This window comes from Sturnira hondurensis, unplaced genomic scaffold, assembly GCF_014824575.4.
Source record: "Sturnira hondurensis isolate 20B ecotype Veracruz unplaced genomic scaffold, ASM1482457v3 Scaffold0020787, whole genome shotgun sequence".
Taxonomy (NCBI): Eukaryota; Metazoa; Chordata; class Mammalia; order Chiroptera; family Phyllostomidae; genus Sturnira; species Sturnira hondurensis.
In genome coordinates this window covers 2,028,894-2,041,278 of record NW_028093418.1, presented here as the reverse complement: position 1 = coordinate 2,041,278, position 12,385 = coordinate 2,028,894, and the positions used below count along the sequence as shown (strand labels likewise).

General features: G+C 46.4%; 1 protein-coding gene across 5 annotated transcripts in view; it reads left to right on the top strand.

Annotated features, from left to right (window-relative positions):
- ULK4 (unc-51 like kinase 4) overlaps positions 1 to 12,385 on the top strand; it is a 307,020-nt gene that overhangs the window by 166,420 nt on the left and 128,215 nt on the right. The gene's annotated exons all lie outside the window — the stretch shown is intronic.

Genomic DNA, 12,385 nt, shown 5'->3' with positions numbered 1-12,385 from the left:
TGAGAGCTGATGGGGCTTTGGAGAGCACTTGGTGGCTGCCTTAGATTTCTCACTCGTACGAATAACATTCACAGTAACCTTGTGCAGGAGGGTTGACACACTCTTCCTGCGAAGGACCAGCCAGGAAATATTTTTGGTTTGCGGGTTCGTTGGCCTTTGTTACTGCTCGATACTGCCCTTATAGCGCGAAAGCAGCCAGAGTGAACCCATAGGTGAACGGACATGGAACGCTTACGTGTCTTTTTCATCACGACCGTCTTAATGATGTGACATGAGAGCTTGTGTGGTTTGGAGTTTCATGTCCCGAATAGCTAGTGATGTGGAGCATCTCTTCGTGGTCTCATTGGCTATTTGAGTATCTTCTTTGGAAAAATGTCCGTTCAGATTGGGTTGCCTTTTTATTATCATTATGGAAATTCTTTTGCTTGAATTTTAAAAAATTCAAATATTTTCATTGCGTTGCTGTCTACTAGGGGTTTCAGAGAAGACTCGTGGGGGACTGGCCTTGGAGGATATCAGAGGGGGAGATAAGGGAATTGTGACTTATTTTTTCTGTAGCACCAGCCAGAACGGTCATGTTAGGGGCCAGTCTTCTCCCATCACTCCCTGTACTGGCTTCACCTGCTTTCAGGAGCAACCCCGGGGCATTCACAGCATGCAGCCCTGACCTCGGGCCTCGCGCTTTATCCTCCGCCGTCCATGGGTAGCTGTGTTCGTCTGACCTCTGTTTCTGTCTTGTCCTGGGCGTCCCTCACCTGACCCCTTCCCACGAACCGTCCTCCAGCCCAGCCTGCTGCTTCTGGAGCTCAGTCAAACTCCATATTCTCAGGGAAGCCCTCTGGGCGCCCCATAGTCTCTCTCGTTGCCCTTACCGTGCTTGTAATTAAAATAGTGATCATGTCTCAATGGACTTGCCTCATGACTTCTCTGTGTAAGTCCTGACAAGTCCCCAGACTTTTCTCGAACGGCAGATGCAGCGTTAGCTATTCAGGATGCGGACGGACTTCATATGCAGGATGTGGGGCAGACGGTCTCTCCCTGGGGAGTGAGTGTGCAGTCTTTATTCACTTCGGCTTGTCAGGGAGTCACTTTTAGTTGCTGTTGTATTGGGCTGGCCATTTGTTGTTGCATCTCCATATCTTATGACCCAGATCTTTGAATCAATGATCTTTTAACCTATAGGCTCAACAAATATACCAGTTTCTAAAAAAAAAATGTCGTTAAGTAAGTAATATCCATGGCATCCGCTAGAATGAAAGCCCATGAAGACAGGAGCCTGCCCGTGCCGTTCACGACTGGGTCCCCCATGTAGCTCCTGGCGCCTGGCAGCTACTTGCACCGGCTGGGTGAATGCTAGTGGGCACTCAGGGTGGGGCTCACGTCTCATGTCCAGAACAAGTACTCTGTGCCTCTGCCCCTGCCCACGGCCTCGGCCACAGAATGAGACATCCCAGACGCATTGTCCGACTTCTGACCTTGCCTCTAGCGATGCGCTGTCTGTTGTTTCTACCCTCAGCGTGTATTTACCGAGACTCCGGTGTACGTAAGACGTTATGTGGTGGGTTCTTTTAAGGCCACCAGAGTGAACACCACTGGGGCGGCTGGCCGACTCGTCCTGTTTCTCACTTCGGGAGCCCAGCTGGCTAGTCTCCAGGGGCAGTTCTGTCACTTGGAGCACAGTGACAACCGCTGGCAGAGACTGGGCCCAAGATCATAATCTTAGATGTGGCAGAGTGATTTTTACAGCTACAGACTTATAAGCAGATATCCCTCTCATTTTGTCGAACCTTAGTTTTGGAAAATGGAGAACCGTGTGTCAAGCAGATAGAAATGTCCATTTTTTCTTACCGTTCCCCCAAGTTGGCGTGGCCTGCGTGCCGTCAGTCCCCTTCCCACGTGTCTTCGCCAGAGCTCAGTGAGGCTCCTTCACATCTGAGAGTCTCCGAAATGTCAAAGCCGGGTGATCACTTATGCACAAGGACTTTTCAGTATAAGAAAATGGGAAGACATTTAACAAGCTTTTGCCTAGATGAGATTAAAAACGTGTTAAAAATAGGCTGGAGGGATGTGTAACAGAAGGTGTGAAGGGGTAATCGTGTCGGGGAATGGTGCAGAATGAGGTGTGCCCCCTAAAAGAGTTCTCAGAGCACTGGCTAGAGGACTTTGAAGCCGCGTTCCAGAAAAGCAGTCGTAAGTCCGTGATCGAGGGAAGGAGTTGGGAAGTTAGTGTGGGGGCGGGGCAGTCACCGGGTGGGGGTCCTGGGTGTGCCATCGGATGAGGGCCTTTGGATCTTAACCTCTCTAGGATAATGACACCTATTTTATGTGCACATTTTTGAGGGTTAAATGGTAATGCATGTAAATGTGTCGTGTGTTATTAATATCATTTGCATAAGTATTTAAAAATGAGCACTAAAACTAGCCAAGCGGTCCTCACGCAAGACTCTGGAGGAAGCAGGTCGCTGGTGCAGGAGAAACGGAGCCAATGCCATGAGCCATCAAAGAGGCTCACCCTGGACCCCTCCCGAGAGGCTGCACTGCAGGGTGCTGGAAATTCCACGGACAGGGTCGCAGAGCCACACGCACAATCTATTATCTGTGGGATTCTTTCTTTCCAGCTGCATGGAGATACGACTGACGTTACATTGTGTAAATTTGTGGGGTGCAGTGTACTGAGTGGATGCACTTATTTATTGCAAAAGCACATCACGTCATATAATTATGATTTCTTTTTTGTGGTAAGAACATTTAAGCACTCCTCTCTCAGTTGTGTCCAAGTGAATAACACAGTGCTATTAACTGTAATTGCCAGGCCATGCCTCCTCAGGTCTTCAGAACCTGTTCATCGTGTAACTGGAAGTTTATGCTCAGGACCACTGTCCCTAAGAAGTTACAGAGAAGGAAGGGTGTTTAAGATCTTTGCACGGAAACGGCCTCCGTTACAAAAAGAGGAATGGGGGGTTTCAGAACTGGAGATAAGTTTGTCTCAACGCCATGCTGCTGCTGTTAGTTTGTGACGATTGAGAAAAGCCAGGGGCTGGTCAGGGAAGCCCTGACTCCACATTTAAGAGGCACCAGGGATCAGATCTGGGAGAGGGAGACCACGTGCCTGTAGATCATGGCCTCAGGAAGGCTGAGTGTTTGGATGGGGGACTGTGCTGGGTTTGCTGTGTGTGGGGGGATGAGTGGCACCCCTGGTCAGTGGGCACGTCGCTCCGTGTGGTGCCCATCCCCTTCCGTTTCTGGGCTCCTTCGTTCCCCTGGGGTTGAGTCCCCTGTACCCAGCAGGCCCAGGTGTAAGGCAGCGGAGAGGGCAAGCCTGCTTCTTAAGCACCCCAGCAAGAAGTGAGAGTGTTTATAGGTCAGCTGTCTGATCAGGGCATCATCTCAGAACACACGAAGAACTCCTACGGAGCAACAACGCAAAACCAAAAGACCTCATTCAAGAGTAGGCAAAGAACTCGAATAGACACTTCTTTAAAAAAGATATACAAATAGCCATTAAGCCTATGAACATGACAAATGCACATTGTGTCATTAAATGTCGCTTCACACCTGTGAGGGTGATTCTTGTTAAAAAGGGAAAAGAAGTGTTGGTGGGGACGTAGAGACACTGGAGCCCCTGTGCGTTGCGGGTGGGGTGTGAGGTGGTGCGGCGGCTGCGGAAACCAGGGGGATTCTTCCAGAAGTGACACAATTCCCACGTGACCCAGCAGTTCCCCTTCCCAGTACACTCCCAGCGCAGCTGGAAGCACGGACTCGGCTGCTTACAGATGTTCCAGCAGCGTTGTTCTCGATGGTAACAAAGTAGAAACAACCTGTGTGACCGTCAGTAGAGGAATGGATGACAAACTGGGAGGCATGCTCCGTGGAATAGTATCCAGCCCTGAAAAGGGATCACCTTCTGATTCCTGCTACAACACGGATGAACTTCGAAAACATTTGTTTACATGAAAGAAGCCAGATACCAGAGGACACAAAATTGTGCGATTTCACTTACTAAAGTACCTGGATGAGACAAATTCGTGGAGACAGGAAACAGAATAATGGTTGGTTACTCGGGGCTAGGAGAAGGGGTAATGGGGAGGTACTCCCTAATAGGCACCAAAATTCTGTTCAATGATGAAAATGTTCCTGAAATAGTGGCAGTGTTCTCCACAATACTGTGAAGGTATTCAATGCCACCAAATTGTCCTCAAAACAGTACATTGTATGTCTATACTTTACCACGATTTAAAAACAACAGCTGGAAATGACCCAGGTCCCTGCTGCTCACACTCCAGGGAGAGAGCTGGTCCGTGGCCTTACTGGGGAGCAGAGAGTTAGGGCAACGCAGCACCCGGCCGAGCAGCGACTTCCCAGCAGCCATTCCTGAGACGGGGAGGAAAGCGTGAGCACTCCGGGGACAGCCAGCTATTTCAGCCGCAGAGATCACATTTTGAAATGTCTTTAGTGTGTATGTATTTTGCAAACTAGTAATTCACATTAAGCAACTGTAGGGTCAGAAGGCCCCAGGAAGTTCCTATCAGGCAGGAACCAGGTAAAAGAAATAGTACAGTTCCCCTTTCACTAATCTAAAATGTGTGAAATGTTTAAAATGAATTAAATGTTTCCTTTATTAGCATGTCTTCTTATTAAGGCGTTCATTAGTTTGATTCTCCCGTCCCTGTTTCCTCCACGTGTTCAGAGGCGTCTCAAATTCCCATGGTCTGCCGAGGTGCATTTCAGGAGGGGACGCCATGCTGTCCCCGGCTGTGGGGTGGGGGCTGTCCCCTCTCTGAGGGGAGGACCGCTGGGTTTACTTCTGGGTGACACACGCAGAGGCACCTCGGGTGAGACAGAGGCTGCCCAGCTCCCCCCCCCCCCCACCGGTGGTGAGGCCAGTGGGCATCTCCAGAGGTCGGGCCTGGGGGCTGACCAGGGGCCTGGGGGCTGACCAGAGCCCCAGGCTCCTCCTCACTCGCGCGCCCTTCTCTCCTGTGAAGTGGGGGAGACGTTCACGCCCAGAGTTGCTCCAAAAGGCCTGCCTTGTCCTAGGAGAAGTTCCAGGGCATCCACTTCCCGTGAAGGTAAGAAAGCTCTTCCCAATAATTCGAAGACTCAAGTGGGGAGAGGTCAACCTCCGGACAAAGTGAGGAGGGCTCAACTGTGAGTGACACAGCCTCTCGGAGGGAGGGAGGCCCCACGGAGAAGCGGTGCTGGCAGGGGGCTGGCTCCTGGCCCCTTCACAGCCCCAGAGATTCTAGGATCCTCTCCTGCACTCACTCATGTTTGCAAACGTTCGGTTCCCGTGGTCTCCAGCATGGAAAGCGGAGGAGGAGTTAATGAAATGAAAGAAGGCTATTAAGATGTAAATGGTTTTCTCTTTTGGCGCTTTCACAACGTGCTGAAACACACATTTACTTTTATTCGCTTCTGTCTGGGCTGCTGACACTCTGAAACTCAGGGTGGGGATGTGGAATCAAGCAGGCTATACCCTCGGAGAGGGACGGCTACCATCTGGCGCTTCCTTTTTCCCTTTAAATGGCACAATCAGCACTGCGTCATAACCGTAACACCTTCTCTTTATACCCTTAGTTTTAGAGAAGGAAAAAAAATGTCACGTCAGGCAGCAATTATAGCAGCACATTGCTGCTGTATTCAGCAAACGGTAGGGCGTTTAAAGTGAAGGGGGTTCTTAATGGGATTAGAACAGTAATAAAACTTTATGGAGGAGTTTAATAACTCATCTCCAGACCACGGAGCAAAGCCAACAGTCAGCCTTCATGGGTGAAGGCGTCCACTGGTCCTGGAGTCCACGGCTTTGACTTTTAGTCAAATGTCGAGAGATCACTTAGATGTAATGCGCATCTTACTGGAAAAGCTTGTGGAATCTTGCACACTTAAAAAAATGGGTCCCCAAAGAGCGATGACCTACCATTAATGTGTTTAACAGCATATAAGGCATCAGTTCTTTCTATTAACAGATACATAAGTGAGTGATTGTCAAACAATGAAATGATCTTCTTGTCTGTATGAACACTGAACTTTGGACTTTATCTAGCCTCCTTCTCTAGGTGTCTCTTGAGTACCAGCTATAAATAGCTGAATAAATCATAGGCCATTTGCCTCCCATTCTGCTAAGTCTCCCCCATAATTGAGCCCTCCTGGGCTTCCTAGTTTGTCCTCCCCACCCTCCTAACAGCTCGTACAGTGTCCCATGCCCAGACTTCTTTTCTGCTGGAGACAGTGGTTCTGATCTCGGTTTTGTTTCCTTCCGTTTTCTTCAGTGACCCTTTTTCGAATCAGAGTGTTTAGAGTTGGAGTATTATAAGAGTCACTGATTCAAACCCCTCGTTGTACAGATGACGAGGGCGAGGGCAGCGGGTTGCAGAACTTCATCTCGGGGCCGTGCAGCTGGGATGGCCCGGAGAAGCGGAGCTTCTACCTTGGGCCCCCTTCCTGTGCCGTCACCTAAGGCGGCTCAGCTCCGCCGTCAGAAAGCAAGTTGCAGCCGAGGCACCTTGAGGTGGTGTTCTTTCCTGCCTGCCATTTGGAGGCTTGCTTCTGCTTTGGTCTGGTTCATTGTTGATGAAGGGGACCAGAACCCTGCCCTGCCTGATTTAATATCACTGGTGCGTCAGGGCTCCTTCCTTATAGACACAGGTCAGCACCTTCTCCCTTGATGTCCTGGTGACCAATGACATGCACTCATGCTCTTTTCAAGACATCCGGCTGGTGTTTAGAGAAGCCATCTCCTCACTGCGAGCAAAGCCGTGCATTCTCCATCCTGGGCTCCCACCAGGTGCACTCTCCCACTGTTCCCCTGCTGCTCCGACGTGCATCTGCGGAGCAGTTAGTTACTTCCAGGGAAATTTCAAATGTGTACTCTCCTACAAAGAGAGATGTTATATTTAAAATGAAGAAAGGCGACCGTATTTTGCCGTGTATAACGGGCCCAAAAGCATGGGCGCACATTACCCACGGCAGAGCAGGGTGGTGGTCTGGGGACAGGTCCATTTTATGAAACTGAAGCAGTGGGCAGGCTGGTGGCCGAGCAGCTCAGCCTGCCACCCTCCCCGCCCCCCGTGTCCCGTGTCTAGTGTCCCGTGTCCCCTGTCTCGTGTCTCGACAGCATGGTCAGTCCAAAGACTTTCTTGCTCAGGCAGCCTCGTTGGGTATTTGTTGCTAAACAAAGGGACACTCAGGCCGATGTTTCTGGTAGGACACAGGATGTGTCATTTTTGCTCAGTAAACACATTAAATGAATTAGTGAAAGTGAACAAATGAACTTCAGAAATTACAGTAATTAAAGAGAATTGTAAGTGGTGGCGAGAGAATCAGGCAAAAAAGAATAGGAATGCTAATACTAATACTAATAATGAAGTGGGACCCCAAATGGCATTTGTTTCCCAAAGACCAAGCTATCTGGCAGAGAACAATGTTCACGGACTGTACCCCTAACCTGGCTGTCTAGTGGGCTTGGTGGACGTGGCTTAGGCGAAGCCGTCCCGCAGTCCCAGGGAGTCCACGGAGGGGCTTTCAGAATGGCCGCATGGAAGCAGAAACCTGCCTTTGGACTGGTGGGTTGTTTTACCTTAAAGATGAGGTGTCTGAGGTCTGTTGTGAACGATGCTACGGACTCATAAGTTGCTGAAGGGGCAGAGATGTACAGGTAAGTAAATGTGAGCATTCTCACAGGTCCCCATCTCAACTGTGTAGCAAAATCAAAATAAAGACAACATCACAATTTCCTCCTCAAATGTCAACTTTCCAATCAAATGTGTCTAATTCTTTTCTGCTTTAAAATAGGCTGTTGCTCCCTGGCTGGTGTAGCTCAGTGGATTGAGCGCAGGCTGCTAACCAGAGGGTCACTGGTTCTATTCCCAGTCAGGGCACAAGCCTAGGTTGAGGGCCAGTTCCCCAGTGGGCGACTACACATTGATGTTTCTCTCCATCTTTTTTTTCTTTTCCCTTTTCTCTAAAATTAAATAAAATCTTTAAAAATTAAAATACCCTGATGTAAGTCACTTTGGAGTGTGTTCGAAATCCACCTCCCTCCTGGGACAGTCTCTCTCCTCCTTCTCCCTAAAACAGGGTCCGGGTCTGCAGGGTGCTTTGTGTGTGCAGGGTGGGCAGAGAGGGGCACCTCGGGTGCCCTTATGTGATGAGATGCAAAGGAAAATAAGCCTTAATTTAAACTAATTTTATGTGTTTTAATGGTATAAAATGTCTTTTAGTTTTTAATCAAATATGCCTCATTATTTTGAAAATGTGATTTAGAATTGTATGATAGAGCAGTTTGCAGATTTAATTTAGTTTATTTTCTTAGTAGACTCTATTTTTTAGAATGGTTCAGTTTGCTGAACTCTGTATTGAACAATTCTATGGATTTAATGAAATACCCATAGTCCTGTGGCCACCATTACGGTGTCAAACAGAATACATTCACTGCCCTCAGAATCCCCCCATGCCCCACCTATCCGTCCCTCTTTCCTCCCACCCAAAGCCCTGATCCTCTTTCATTCCTCTGTATGTTCCCTTTTCCACAATGTCTTATCATTGGAGCCATCCAGATTATGGCCTTTTCCCATGGGCTGCTTTCCCTAACAAAATGCACTAAAGGTTTTCTATGTTGTGTGTGTGTGTGTGTGTGTGTGTGTGTGGCTTGATAGCTCATTTCTTTTTATTGTTGAGTAATATTCAATTATATTTATCATATATATATTCCTTTAACGTTCCATCTGATTACCACCTATTGTTTACCCACTTATTGAAAAACATCTTGGTTGCTTCCACGTTTTGGCCTTCTGAATTAGACTGCTGTAAACATTTGTGTAAAGTGTTTGTGTGGCCTTCAGTTTCCAGCTCACACGAGTAAATACCAAGGTGCACAGTTGCTGGATTGCATAGTATTCCTCCATTTAGTTTAAGAAAGTGCCAGGCTGTCTTCTGAAGTGGCGACACCATCATGCATTCCCACCGGCAGTGTGCATGCTCCTGTTCCACGTCCCCCTCCACACGGGACGCTGGCAGTGTTTCAGAGTTCATCCTTCTGATATGTTTGCGGTGGTATCTCGTTGTTGTTTTAGTTTGCAGTTCCCTAATGACATATAATGGGGGGCATCTTATCACATGCTTATTTGCCATCTGTGTATCTTCTCTGATGAAGTATGTTCAGATCTTTTGCCCGCTTTTTTTTTTAATTGGGTTGTTTGTTTTCTTATTGTTGAGCTCTAAGGATTCTTTGTGTATTTTGGATGCAAATCCTTTCTCAGTGATGTGTTTTGCAAATGTGCTGTCCCAGTCTGTGGCCCGCCTTTTTATTTTCTTCTGGTTTAGTTTTGATACTTGCTTTTCATGGCTGTGGTAGCTGGAAATTCAGCCCCATAACAGTGCGTAGACGTGTGTGGAGAACGTGCCCCACTGACACGGCTTCCCAAATTACGTTTACGTTCAAAACAACACACCACCTATCAAAGATTTTTAAATACTTTGTTTAGTATACTTCCATTTTTCCAAAATATTGCCTAAACTTACAAACTAATTCGAACATGTTGCATTCTTGTATAGATTCAGGACCTGCTGAGGTGTATTTGAAAAACATTTAAATGGGTGTGAAAATAGCTCTGAAATTTTAAGATGTTTTATTTACTTTTCTGGAGCTATCAAGTGCATTCATTTTAAGCATTCAATGCAATGAATGTGTGTGTGTGTACACACGGAAAACCAGCTCGGAGGTCTAGGGGAGGACGGTCACCGCACTCGAACCTCCTCCAGCTGCCTTGCCAGTGCGCGCCCATACCCACTGCTAATCGGCATTCCCACACCCGTCACCATCGATTGGTTTTGTCCTTGTGCTTTGTATAAAAGAAACGAAATATATTGGCTTTCATGTCGGGCTGCTTTCATGGAATAATTTCTGTGAGAGTTAGTTGCATTGTTCTTTATATAACTTTTTTCTCTTTTCCTGCTGATGGACGTTGGCTTGTTTTCGGTTTATGGCTGTTACGAATAAAGGGGCTATTAACCTTTTGCACGCCTTTCTGCGGACACATCCCCTCATTTGTTGTGTGTATGCAGAAACACACACACACACACGAACATATGTACACCTTTCCTAACAATTCGGAAAGGCCGAATTGCACGGAAGGCATATGTTAATCAGTCTTATGGTAGATTTTTGCAAAAACAGTTTCCTGAAGTGTGGTGCTAATTTGTGCACAACCTAGCAACATAAGAGAATCCCATTGCCTCTAGATACCTGGTAGGTAGCGTTTCATATTTTTAGTAGGTAACCTTTTCATGTACGCATTGCCATTTGGATATCCTCTTTTGTGCCTACGTATGTCTTTTACTCATTTCTAAAACTGGCTTGCTTGTGTTTTTCTTATTGACGTGTAGATTTCTTTATTGCAGGCAGGATGCCCTTGTTGGATATGTGTACTGTAGATGTTCTCTTCAGATCGAAATTCAGATTTCTTTAATTCAAAAGCATGCCTTTAATACCCTTCAGTGGTCAACTTAATTAGCAGATGTTTTTAAGTTAATGAAATCTAATTTATATTTTTTATGGTCAATGCTTTTTTGCACTTTGTTTAAGCAGTTTTTGCCTGTGTCAGAGTCATAAAGATATTCTCTTATGCTTTCTTCTGGAAGCTTTATCATTTACCTTTTGTGTGTATATCTATAACTTCTGAAATTAATTTTTGCATATGTTGCAATAGCTCACCATATGGTCATAGCTCATTTTTATCTTCACTTCTTATATAAAATTCTTTCCTCTTGGTCTAATCTTTCTTAAGGTATAGATTTGAGATTTTTAGGGAATAAATTTTCTTTCTAATTACAATGCATTCAGATTTCTAGCTAACGTATCATGACATACGCATAGCAAGATTTATTGTAACAGCAGTAGTTTTCATAATTTATAATTTTTTAGCTGATTTCTTCTCAGCTTGGATTAGGCTATCTTTGTTTTCAACATGTTAATGTGGCCGAGGAAAACTCTAGGGAGTAGAATGGCTCTGATTTTTTGTTGTTGTTTGGTTGTCTTTGTGTTATTACTGTTACCTTTGATTCCTTTATTTACTTATTTTCAGGAATCACTATAAGGTACTTGCCTACTCTTGGACTGTAACTTAGTTAAAACTAAGTAACGGGTGCATTCCTTTAACCAGACACACACACACACACACACGAACTGCTGGTACCTCCCAGGATGCTGAAATCCCAGGAAGCCCCGGGATCCCAGCCCCGCCCCCTTGAGCCGGGCTGGGCCCCCTTTTCCTCTGGATTCCCAAGCACCGTTCACTGTGCAGCAACGTGACCTGTGGATCCACTGAAAAGTCCAGTTGTTGTTGTTTTAGTAAAAATTCATAAGTCAAGTTCAAATATTTTGTTGTCATACCCCAGTGGATCACTTTGGAGACTCGCAGTCTAAAATAACAAAAACACTAGGTTAAGTGACAGACAACAGGGAAATGATTTATTAATGAAGGACTCGGGATTGGAAGGCAAGAAAATTAATCTGAGAGGAGAAGTAAACAGAGGCGTTGATGATGCATTTATGGAAATAGGAAGAAAAATCTTCAAAGAGAAGACTTCAAAGAGGAGGCAAGCAAGAAAGAGCAAATGCAGCCCCCACGGCTATGAGGAAAACAGCGCCCACTACCCAGGATTTCTGCGAAGCCCCCACTGCGTGGCTCTGAACTTGGAAAAAAATATGGCTTACTTGAATAATAAAAAAGAAAAAGAAAAAAAAGAAGAAAAGAGTGTCGCTGAATCCTTGTCGGCTCTCACTCTCGCTCCTCCAGGATGTTGTCTCCACACCCGGGAAACCCATCTCGCCGTCCTCCAGGTCGTGGGGATGATGCCCCTGCGGCCCAGCGATGGCTGGGAGGACGCACTCGGCAGCCTGCAGCTCCTCCTCTCTGGCTTCTCTTTCTCTGCACGGCAGGCCTGACGTTTTCTCACCTGGCTTTCTCCCTCCACACTCACTGCCACACCAGAAAATTCCTCCAAATCCCCTCCCAGTCCAGCAGGGTAGGATGAAGGAGCTCTTATGTAGACCAATAAGAAATGTGAATGTGCCTTGTCATTTCCTGTTAAGATGATTGCATTAATTCATGTACTATTGTAGACATTTCTAGTTTAGGTTTTCTTGCTATATGGACAATTAAAATAATAGCAGGACAGAAAATGCATTTGACAAAACATACACATGTATAATTTTGAAACTGTTGGCTTAGTAAGATTGGAAGGGAATTACCTTAGCTGGACGAAGAATACCTCCAAAAGAACTCAGGCGAGTGTCACATTAGTATTAGAATAGTGAGGATTTCACCCTGAGATGACAAAGATGATGGAAGCCTCACTGCTTTTTTAAACAGCACACTGGACGTCC